The following is a 9,176-nucleotide window of genomic DNA, read 5'->3' on the forward strand; positions in this document are numbered from 1 at the left end:
TGATTAGTGCATTGTTTATTTGTATTGAAGGAATACATGAACTTCTTTTTAAAAAATCAATTAAATTCACTTCTATTTCTTTTTGGAATGTATTATTGAGTGTTAAGAAAAAATTGTATTTTAAAATGTGTATTGTTTTTAAAAAATTGCTAGAAGGTGTAATATTTTTGGAAATTATAAAACGTAAGTAAATGAATCAGTTCATAAGTTAACTGGGCTATCAAAGGGTTTGGTAGTGGCACTAGATCTCGGGGCGGAGCTAGATAAGATCAATGGGTAGAAACTTTATTTTAGCAAAAGCATGATTTTTATATTGTTAATTTTTTTTATGTGTAATGTACATCTTTGTATTATATAAGTAAACAAAAAATATCTACTATAAATATGTATGTATTTACTTTTTCATTTTTATATGTATTTACTTTTTCATTTTTATATGTATTTACTTTTTCATATCTAAGAGCCAAAATCACTCCTCCATTTTTATATGTATTTACTTTTTCATATTTTAAACTCTCTTAGTATGAATTCTGGTTCCATCACTAATATTGGCTCAATTTTTTTTGGGAGTTTCATTAATAGAGTGTTTTAAATTTTGAGTAAGTTTTAGATTTAGCAAACATAAAAATCATATTTGTATGTTATAGCTATAGTTTGCATAATTGCGCTCCATAACAAATTTTATGTTTGCTATGACTATTAATCTGTATATTTTGGTATACATATACATGAAAATTTGTATTTTTATATTTTGGTATACTTATACATAAAAATATGTATATGTAACTGTATTTTTGTATATATATTTTTTTGTTGTGATTTTCAGTCGTATATGTATATGTGTATTATATGTATTTAAATATAAATTTGTATATGTATATGTAACTGTATTTTTGTATACAGATAGATTTGTATACAAATTACTCTCTCGCTTTATACAAACACAAATTATACATTGTATTTTGCATAATATGTGTTTGTATAAAGTGAGAAAGAAAGAAAGGCAATAGAGAACTGGGTAGGGGAATATTTGTATTGTATAATTATAAGTGTATAGGACGAAGAGATATGTATTTGTATGTGTATATGCAGTTTTCTCTCGTTTTATACAAATACGAACACAATTTATACATTTGTGTTTGAATAAAGTGAGAGAGGTGAGGGAGAGTTGCGAGCGAGATTAGGGATAGTGGCGAGCGAGATTTTTGGGGAGAAAGACGAGTGACAAACTGTTTGCTACGGATTAGAATTAAATGAAATTATGGTTATATCATTAATTTGAATTAATAGTTGCTATTTTATACAATTTTTCCCTTTTAATTTTTGTTCCTCAATCGGACGATAAAAATGTGTTCTTTAATCCACTAGACCTTATGAACTTGTCTTTCGTAGTGCTATGGTTGAGCTTAAAAATGTGTGTATCATCCGTATAAATCTCTTCAATTCTCTTTTTTCCTTTTGATTATGATTCATCCAACATGTAATAGGTATTTCTTCTTCGAAAGCTCGTTAGTCTAGGAATCCACTAGTTTTTCTCTTTGATCCACCTATTGTCTATTTATTCTTCGTCATGAATATCATACTTGAATTATACCATTGAAAATGAAAGTACCTTTAATAAGATTTTTTTACTTTCCAAAGTGATACTTTTCTTGCTGAACCTAAATATAATCCGGGCATCCATTTGAGAACCTTTTTTATAATTTTTTTTAAAACATTCATCAGAACGCCAAAACAGATAAAGTTATGAACAATTTGTTAAATATGACTTGGATGAAAGTTGAAATACTTCTTGTTGTTTTATATTACTAACGTACGTTGACCCTAACACACCCTTTAAATTTGTTCAACTAGAATTATGTTTTACTAAATTAATCTAATAAATATATATCGGAACTCTAAATCTAATTACTATTACTTTATATAATTATTTAATATATCGAGTACTATGAAGAAAAAAAAGTAAGAAAATTCTTAACGAATAAAATAAAATATTTATTTTTAATTTAAAGATCAAATAAAATTAAACAAGAAAGTAAGTAATTAAAATAACAATACAAATAAAGAAGTAAAAATTGGTTTAAGTATAATGTGGGAAAAGGTAACAAACAAATACACAAAAAATCCTCCAAAGTTAGTTTTTCAAGACCTTGATTAGTGCACTATTTATTTCTTTTAATTATTGTTTCTCTTCTTGAGTTTTTTTTTTAATCACACCATTAGATTCTAGTATCTTTTTGTTTTTTTGGTGACTCGAATTAGAGGAGTTCTTACCGTTTGAATCATTCCCTTTTATCAACATTTTTTTAGGAGATAGCCCTCCCCCTCCTCCCTCCCTCATGATTATATAATCAATCATTCATCAATGATATAGTTGACAAATTATAAATTAAATTTTCACCCCTCCATCTCAAACTATCTATGACAATTTAAAAAATAATTATCTTAAATTATTTGTTATTTTAGAAGTTTAAGATAAAGTTAATATTTTTTTCTTATTTTATTTAGCACTAACTTCTCTTAAAGACTCTAAATATCTCAATAAAATAAATATTTAATTAAAAAATATATCTTAAGACATAAATAATAATAAAATAATCAACAGATAAATCCCCTCAAAAACATTTTTATTACAAAGTTTGCGATAAATTTCACGCTGACTTTATTTACAAAATGAATTTCTAATTAATAAAAAGAATTCATGATTTCATCCTCTTTTTGTTAGTTTATCCCAACGTCAACATACATTTTTAAATTTTCATTACTCAAACTGCACTCTTCATTCATCATACAATAGACTTTTGACTAAATAATTCAAAATATTTGTAGACTATTTTTATATGAATGTATACATGAACTTCCAATAAAAAAAATCACTTCTAATTCTCTTTTTAGAATATAGTATTGAGTGTTAAAAGAAAATTTCATAGTTTAAAATGTGTATTTTTTACTATCAAATTTCTAGAATGTGTAGTATATATATTAGATGTTGAACCTTCTTTCGTTTCTTCGTGTGTTTACTTCCTCTCATTTTGAATCCGCTTAATATAAATTATGGCTTCTCCACTATAATTGGCTCAAAAAAATTACGAGTCTCATTTCGGGATGATTTTTAATTTTTGTCCCTCAAATTGCTGGTCTTTAATTTTTAGTCATTACTGTCAAGAGTACTTTAAATTATGACTTAATTTAGCAAGGTAAATCATTTTAGGAAATATTTGTCCTGGGCAATAAGTTCAGTTTTATCTAATTTGCAAGGTAAATTCTTGCCCTTAATATTAAGAAAAATAAAAATTTGTAAGGCAATTTTTTTTTGCTAGGCATAGGTTATGCTCTTTAAAACATAATTTCGTTTTAGAATATTATACTTAAGCAATTAATAATTTATCACTTTATTTCTAATTTATTTTTTAACTCCTTTTAATACTATATAGTTATGTGTCATATATATCAATATCCAAATTAATAATAGAAATTTTTAAAAATATTTATATTTCAAAAAATTTAATTCAAGGAGAAAATAAAAATATTAAATTAATTGTATTAATTGATGAGTAATTTGGAACATACACCTTTTTTCAGTAATAAGGAAGGATTACAACTTTTCTATTTGTGGCTAAAGTTTAAGAATTCATTTTACTCTCTCTCGTCACTTTTATTTTAGAAATGGATGTATATTACTTTTAACATGTTAAGAAAATAACCTTTTAACTATTTTATTTTTAATATTGATCATTTATTAACAATGTAAAATAATTATATCTATTATTACTATTTTTAATGAAAATATCAAATTTAAATATGACAAATAAAAATAAATCAGCGTATTTAGAAAAATGTTGCTTTACCATTCCCAAAGTAGTTCAAGTAATTCTAATTAGTGCAACTTTTTACAATATCAAACCTTTTTCTCCATTTCATCCCTTTTTAGACTTTGTTGATTTAAATTTCATACTAATAATTTGTGATCCTCATGACAATATTTTGTTATTATAAAATATGTATTCATTTATTTAAATATATATATTTGGATAGTTCTCTCCCAAATTAGGAAGAATTTTTTATTTTATTCTTTCATAAACTTCAACTTCAAGTTAACTTTGCTTATGGAGCTGTCTTCATCAGCCAATTCCCTTGTGTGTTGATAGATAGTCTTTGAGTTTGATATTTTACATCATTATATTATAATTTTTTTTTAATGTCTGATATTAATTAATTTGATTTTGACTAATATTAAATTCATCAAGGAAAAAAACATTGTCTACTAATATATTTTTCATACATATAATTCGAATTCAAATTATCTAATTAAGAATAAAAAAACTTATTCACCTCATTTTATACACAGAGGCAGAGACACATGTAAGTCAGGGCATCCAATTGGACACATTAGACACTCTTCATCGGAAAAAAAAATCATATATACAAGTAAAATGATACAGTTAGTGATTAGATAACATACTTTAGACACTCTTGACATAATAGGTTGTTGTAGCTCAATGATTTTAGACCCTCTTAATGAATTTCAGACATCAAATATAAAAATAAGTCAATCTCAAATTTTATTTCGAAATTATTATACTAAAATGAGCTAGTCCTCACGTATTCGAATCTCACTAGCATTCCACCATTTTAGTAAAAGAAATAGGCAAAAGGCATAAATTGCCCCCTAAACGTATACCCAAAAGTCATTTACACACTTTAACTAATTGGGTGACCTATTACACACCTTAAGTACATAAAAGTATATTTATTTCCCCCTTCCGTCACCCAACCCAGGGCGCGTTTCGCTCCACATAGTTGAGCGCGTCAACACGCTAATAAAGTCATTTTTATTTATTTTTTTAATTAAAAAAATCTAACCCAACGGTTATATTCCCATTCCCTTCACATAACCCACCCACCCGACCCTAATGAACAAAAACCCTAAATTTTCACCAAAAATCTGAATCAAGAACCCTAAATTCAAACATAGTTCAAAATTCCTTCTTTTGAATCAAAGGTACCTCTTTTTCATTATTATTCATTCATCTCTTTTCCATTTTGATTCATTTCTCTCTTTTTCATTTTGATTTGTTTCTATCTATTTCGTATTTTGAATTTTTAGTTCTTTGATTCGCGGTAATTCTTATTAAGGTGCTACAATGGCTCGAATAAGCTTGACTAGGCTCTGTTTACAAGAGGAAGATCATGAATTGGAAGAGGTACGATGCAAACACGGATTTGTTTTGCCTTTGCTGACCTCTTGGACCCCGAGAAATCCTAGTAGAAGATATTGGGGTTGTCCTTACTATGGGGTAAGTTAATCTTTTTTAAGAGTTGAATAATTCGTTTTGTTGTTTCAAGAGCCATAGAATGATTCGTTTTGTTTTTTAAGAATGCTAGATCATGCGATTTTTGGCTTTGGAAAGATGATTATATTGATCCAAGATCCAAATTTGTGATTCCCAAGTTGTTGGGAAGAATTGCGGAGCTTGAACATAGTGTTGAATCTTCTCGAAAAGTTGAAACTTCGGATAAGGAAATCAACAAGCCTACTAAGTCGACCAAATCCATGGAAAGCAAAATAGATATGAACAAGAAGGAGTCAAAAATGGACAATTTTGATGATGATTTGAAGAAGATGAAAGCAGTTGAAAAGAAATGGAAAAACAAATTGGCCAAGTCCAAGAAAAGGGAGAAACAACTTTGGATTGCTCTGTTGTGTGTTTGTATTTTAGGTGTAAGTTTAGTATTTCAAAGAGTATTGTTTCTGAAAGGAGAAGGACATTCAAGGAAATTGTCATGATCTCTTATTGTACCAAAAATTTGCAATATTGTGTTGAACTTGTAAGGCTTTTGTGTAATGAAAAGAATTTACAAAGCTTTCCTTAGCTTAATTTGTCTCATTTATTGTTGCAAGTATTTGATTTTGTATTTGGTCATAAACTATATATTTAGTGTGTACAACTATCTGCTCAACTGTCTAAACTATACGTTTGTGTAGCCACTGCTTAAGTAGTCACTTATTGCCCTCCATAAACACAGAAACCATCACTAAAAGAGAAGCAATATTGTTACATAAACAGACATTCATAACTGCATAATCATTAATCAAAATAGAAGTTAATATATGTCAAAGCAGTTACATAATCAAACACCACAAATCAAAATGCAGTCACAACTGCAATTCATTGTCTTAAATATAAGGGTACTAAATAGGGATAAAGTGCATTGCATTGTCTATCACCCAACAAAACAAATGTCTACATTACATTACCAACAAAAATCTACCAAAACAAGTTAGATTGCATTAGAGCTCTCTAGGCTCAAATGTGCAGCCTTAGACCTAGTCTCCATTTGTTTGCTTCCCCTCATCTCTTCAAGTTGGCTTGATGTCATAGCTTGTTTTCCTTTCCATTTCACACCACATGGTGGTTTATGTCCAAGATCTCCAGTGACAACTGCTGAAGACTTCACATTTCTAAAGCTTTCACTGGGCATTCCAGGCTGTTCAAATGAATATAAATAATCTTAATTTGTGATTAAAGAAAAAATAATAAATGATATTTAAGTATAGAAATAGGGAACTTACATTAATAATAGTAGCACCACTTTGTGTGTGTAGTGCACCCATTCCAACCATTCTTGTTCTGCTAGCAACACTACCCTAAAAAATAACAAAATATTCAGTAAAGCAACTTATTTAAAACTTATACATGAAGTAAATAAAGGAAACTATATCACCTTTTCTGTTGAACCCTTTGGTCTACCCCTTCCTCTTTCAGTTGGAGCATTAGGTGTTGCTCTTGGGCCAACAATTTGTGTTGATGTTGGTGCAGCAGCAGGGACAACAGTTTGTGTTGATGTTGGTGCAGCAGCAGGGCCAGAAGGAGGTCTTGAACTTGGTCCAGCAGCAGGTCTTGAACTTGGTCCAGCAGTAAAGCTTGTGCCAGAAGCAGGTGCACCAAGAGGACACTTTCTTTTATTGTGACCCTTGTTATGACAAGTGCTGCATGACATCTCAATCCCTCTTTTGGATAATTTTCCAGTTTTACTGGTTTCACCTTGCTCTTTCTTCCTTTTCTTGCCAGGCCTTCCTGGCATCTTCCTAACAGGAGGTGGTATCACAGAGATGTTTTGTGATTCTGGCCACATTTTCAAATTCATAACTGGCTGAATGAAGTAGTTGTATGTCTTCATGTATGTTTCTCTGTTATACCAATGAGAAATGTAGTTGATTGGGTCCAATTTCCTATGGTGAAGAGCAGCTATTGCATGAGGACATGGTATGCCTTTCAACATCCATGCTCTACAGCTACATATTTGCCTTTGAATATCAACTACATGTCTGTATGGTCCATGAAGTACCTCATACCCTGTATCTGAATTCCATTCAATGCTGCATTTCATAGACTTAGCTGTGTTATCTTGTAGAACCTTCATTGCCATTGGAGAAATGTCGCATATCCAAGTATTGCAAAACTCTCTCATCTGCCCTATTCTTTTCATCATTTTCACCCTAATTTCTTCAAGCATTGTAATTATAGTCTTATGCCTTGCTGCTAATATCCATGAATTGAAACATTCAGCCATGTTATTGTCTACAACATCACATTTTGAGGTAAAATTGAAGTAAAACTTGCTCCATCTTTCAGGATTATAATACAACAAGTGATCAACTATATTATTGCCCAACCTTTTCATATAACTAATGTTATCTTTTAACTCAGCCTCAAAAGTAGACCTTGCACACCTCCAGAAACATTTCTTTCTCTCAAGACCTCTCCATCTCTTTGACCAGTTAGCAAGGATGTGTCTAGCACACATTCTATGCTCAACATTTGGCAAATGATCAGTTATGGCAATTTCAAGACCCTATAAGAAAATTCAAGACATAAAACTAATTAAACTAAGACATTAATAAATAAATGGCATTTAAGACATGAAATAAATCAAAAAAATCAATAAATATTCTAACCTTTTGCATATCTGATATGATTGTGAGGTCTGTACCATCTCCCAACTGAAGATCTTCCTTTAGAAGTTTGACAAACCATGCCCAAGTAAACTTATTTTCAACTTCAACTACTGCCCAAGCCAGTGGTAGCATTTGATTGTTCCCATCTTTACAAACAGCAACTAATAATTGACCTTTAGATACTCCCTTTAGAAAACAACCATCCAAACCAATGCACCTCCTACAACCAGCCAAGAAGGACTTCTTCATTGCATCAAAACATATGTAGAAGCCTTGAAACATTTTTCTACCTTTTTCAAATGTTTCTTCATGAAGCTTGACTACACATGTACTACCTGGATTAGTTCTTAGCAACTCATCTTTGTAGTCCAAAATCCTCCCAAACTCAAGAACATAGTCACCCATTAACTCCTGTAATACTTTGTTTCTTGCTCTCCTACACACTGTTCTTCCAACATATAAATCCAATTCTTTTTTAATAAGTCCTTGAAACTCAAAGATTCTAATGTCAGGTTGTTCCTTTATCCTTTCACAGTAGTGACTAGATAAGAACTTGCTATTACAAAGCTTGTTCCTATTAGTAGGATCACATTTGTGAACTGGATTGTATGTCTTTACAACAAAATTATCTGTCCTAGAATCAAAGCTAGCAAATAAAACCCAAGGACAACCAACTGTACACCTAACCCTTACCCTTGTTGGTTCATTAATATACATTTCAATTGCAACATGTTCAGCAACAGCATATTTGGTAACAGCAGATCTAAACTCATTAACACTTTCAAATACAAGACCCAATTCCCACACTACTTTCTGAGAAGATGCATCAAATACAACTCTATTCACCTTCTTTCTCCTTCTTGGCTTAACTCTCTCTCTTTGTTGAACCTCTTCTTCATCATCACTGAAAGCATCTGGATCTGTTTCAAAACTGGCAGCTTCATCTGAGGGATAATAAGGCTCATCACCAGCTAACTTACCTTCTAAGTTATTTCTATTACCACCTGTAGATTCATCATACCCAGCATCTGGCCCTTTTTTTTCTGTTCCTAACTTGACATGATCAGGCAATGGAGCTCTTTCTCCCCTTTTCCTTCTCTTTCTTTTACTCTTTTCCTCCCTAAAACTTCTTAGTTCATCATCTACATCACTCCCATTAAATCCCCCCCCATTCAATGATTCTCTATCTGAATCTTGTTCATTAGAAGGATGGACA

This window comes from Solanum stenotomum, chromosome 2, assembly GCF_019186545.1.
Source record: "Solanum stenotomum isolate F172 chromosome 2, ASM1918654v1, whole genome shotgun sequence".
Classification (NCBI taxonomy): Eukaryota; Viridiplantae; Streptophyta; class Magnoliopsida; order Solanales; family Solanaceae; genus Solanum; species Solanum stenotomum.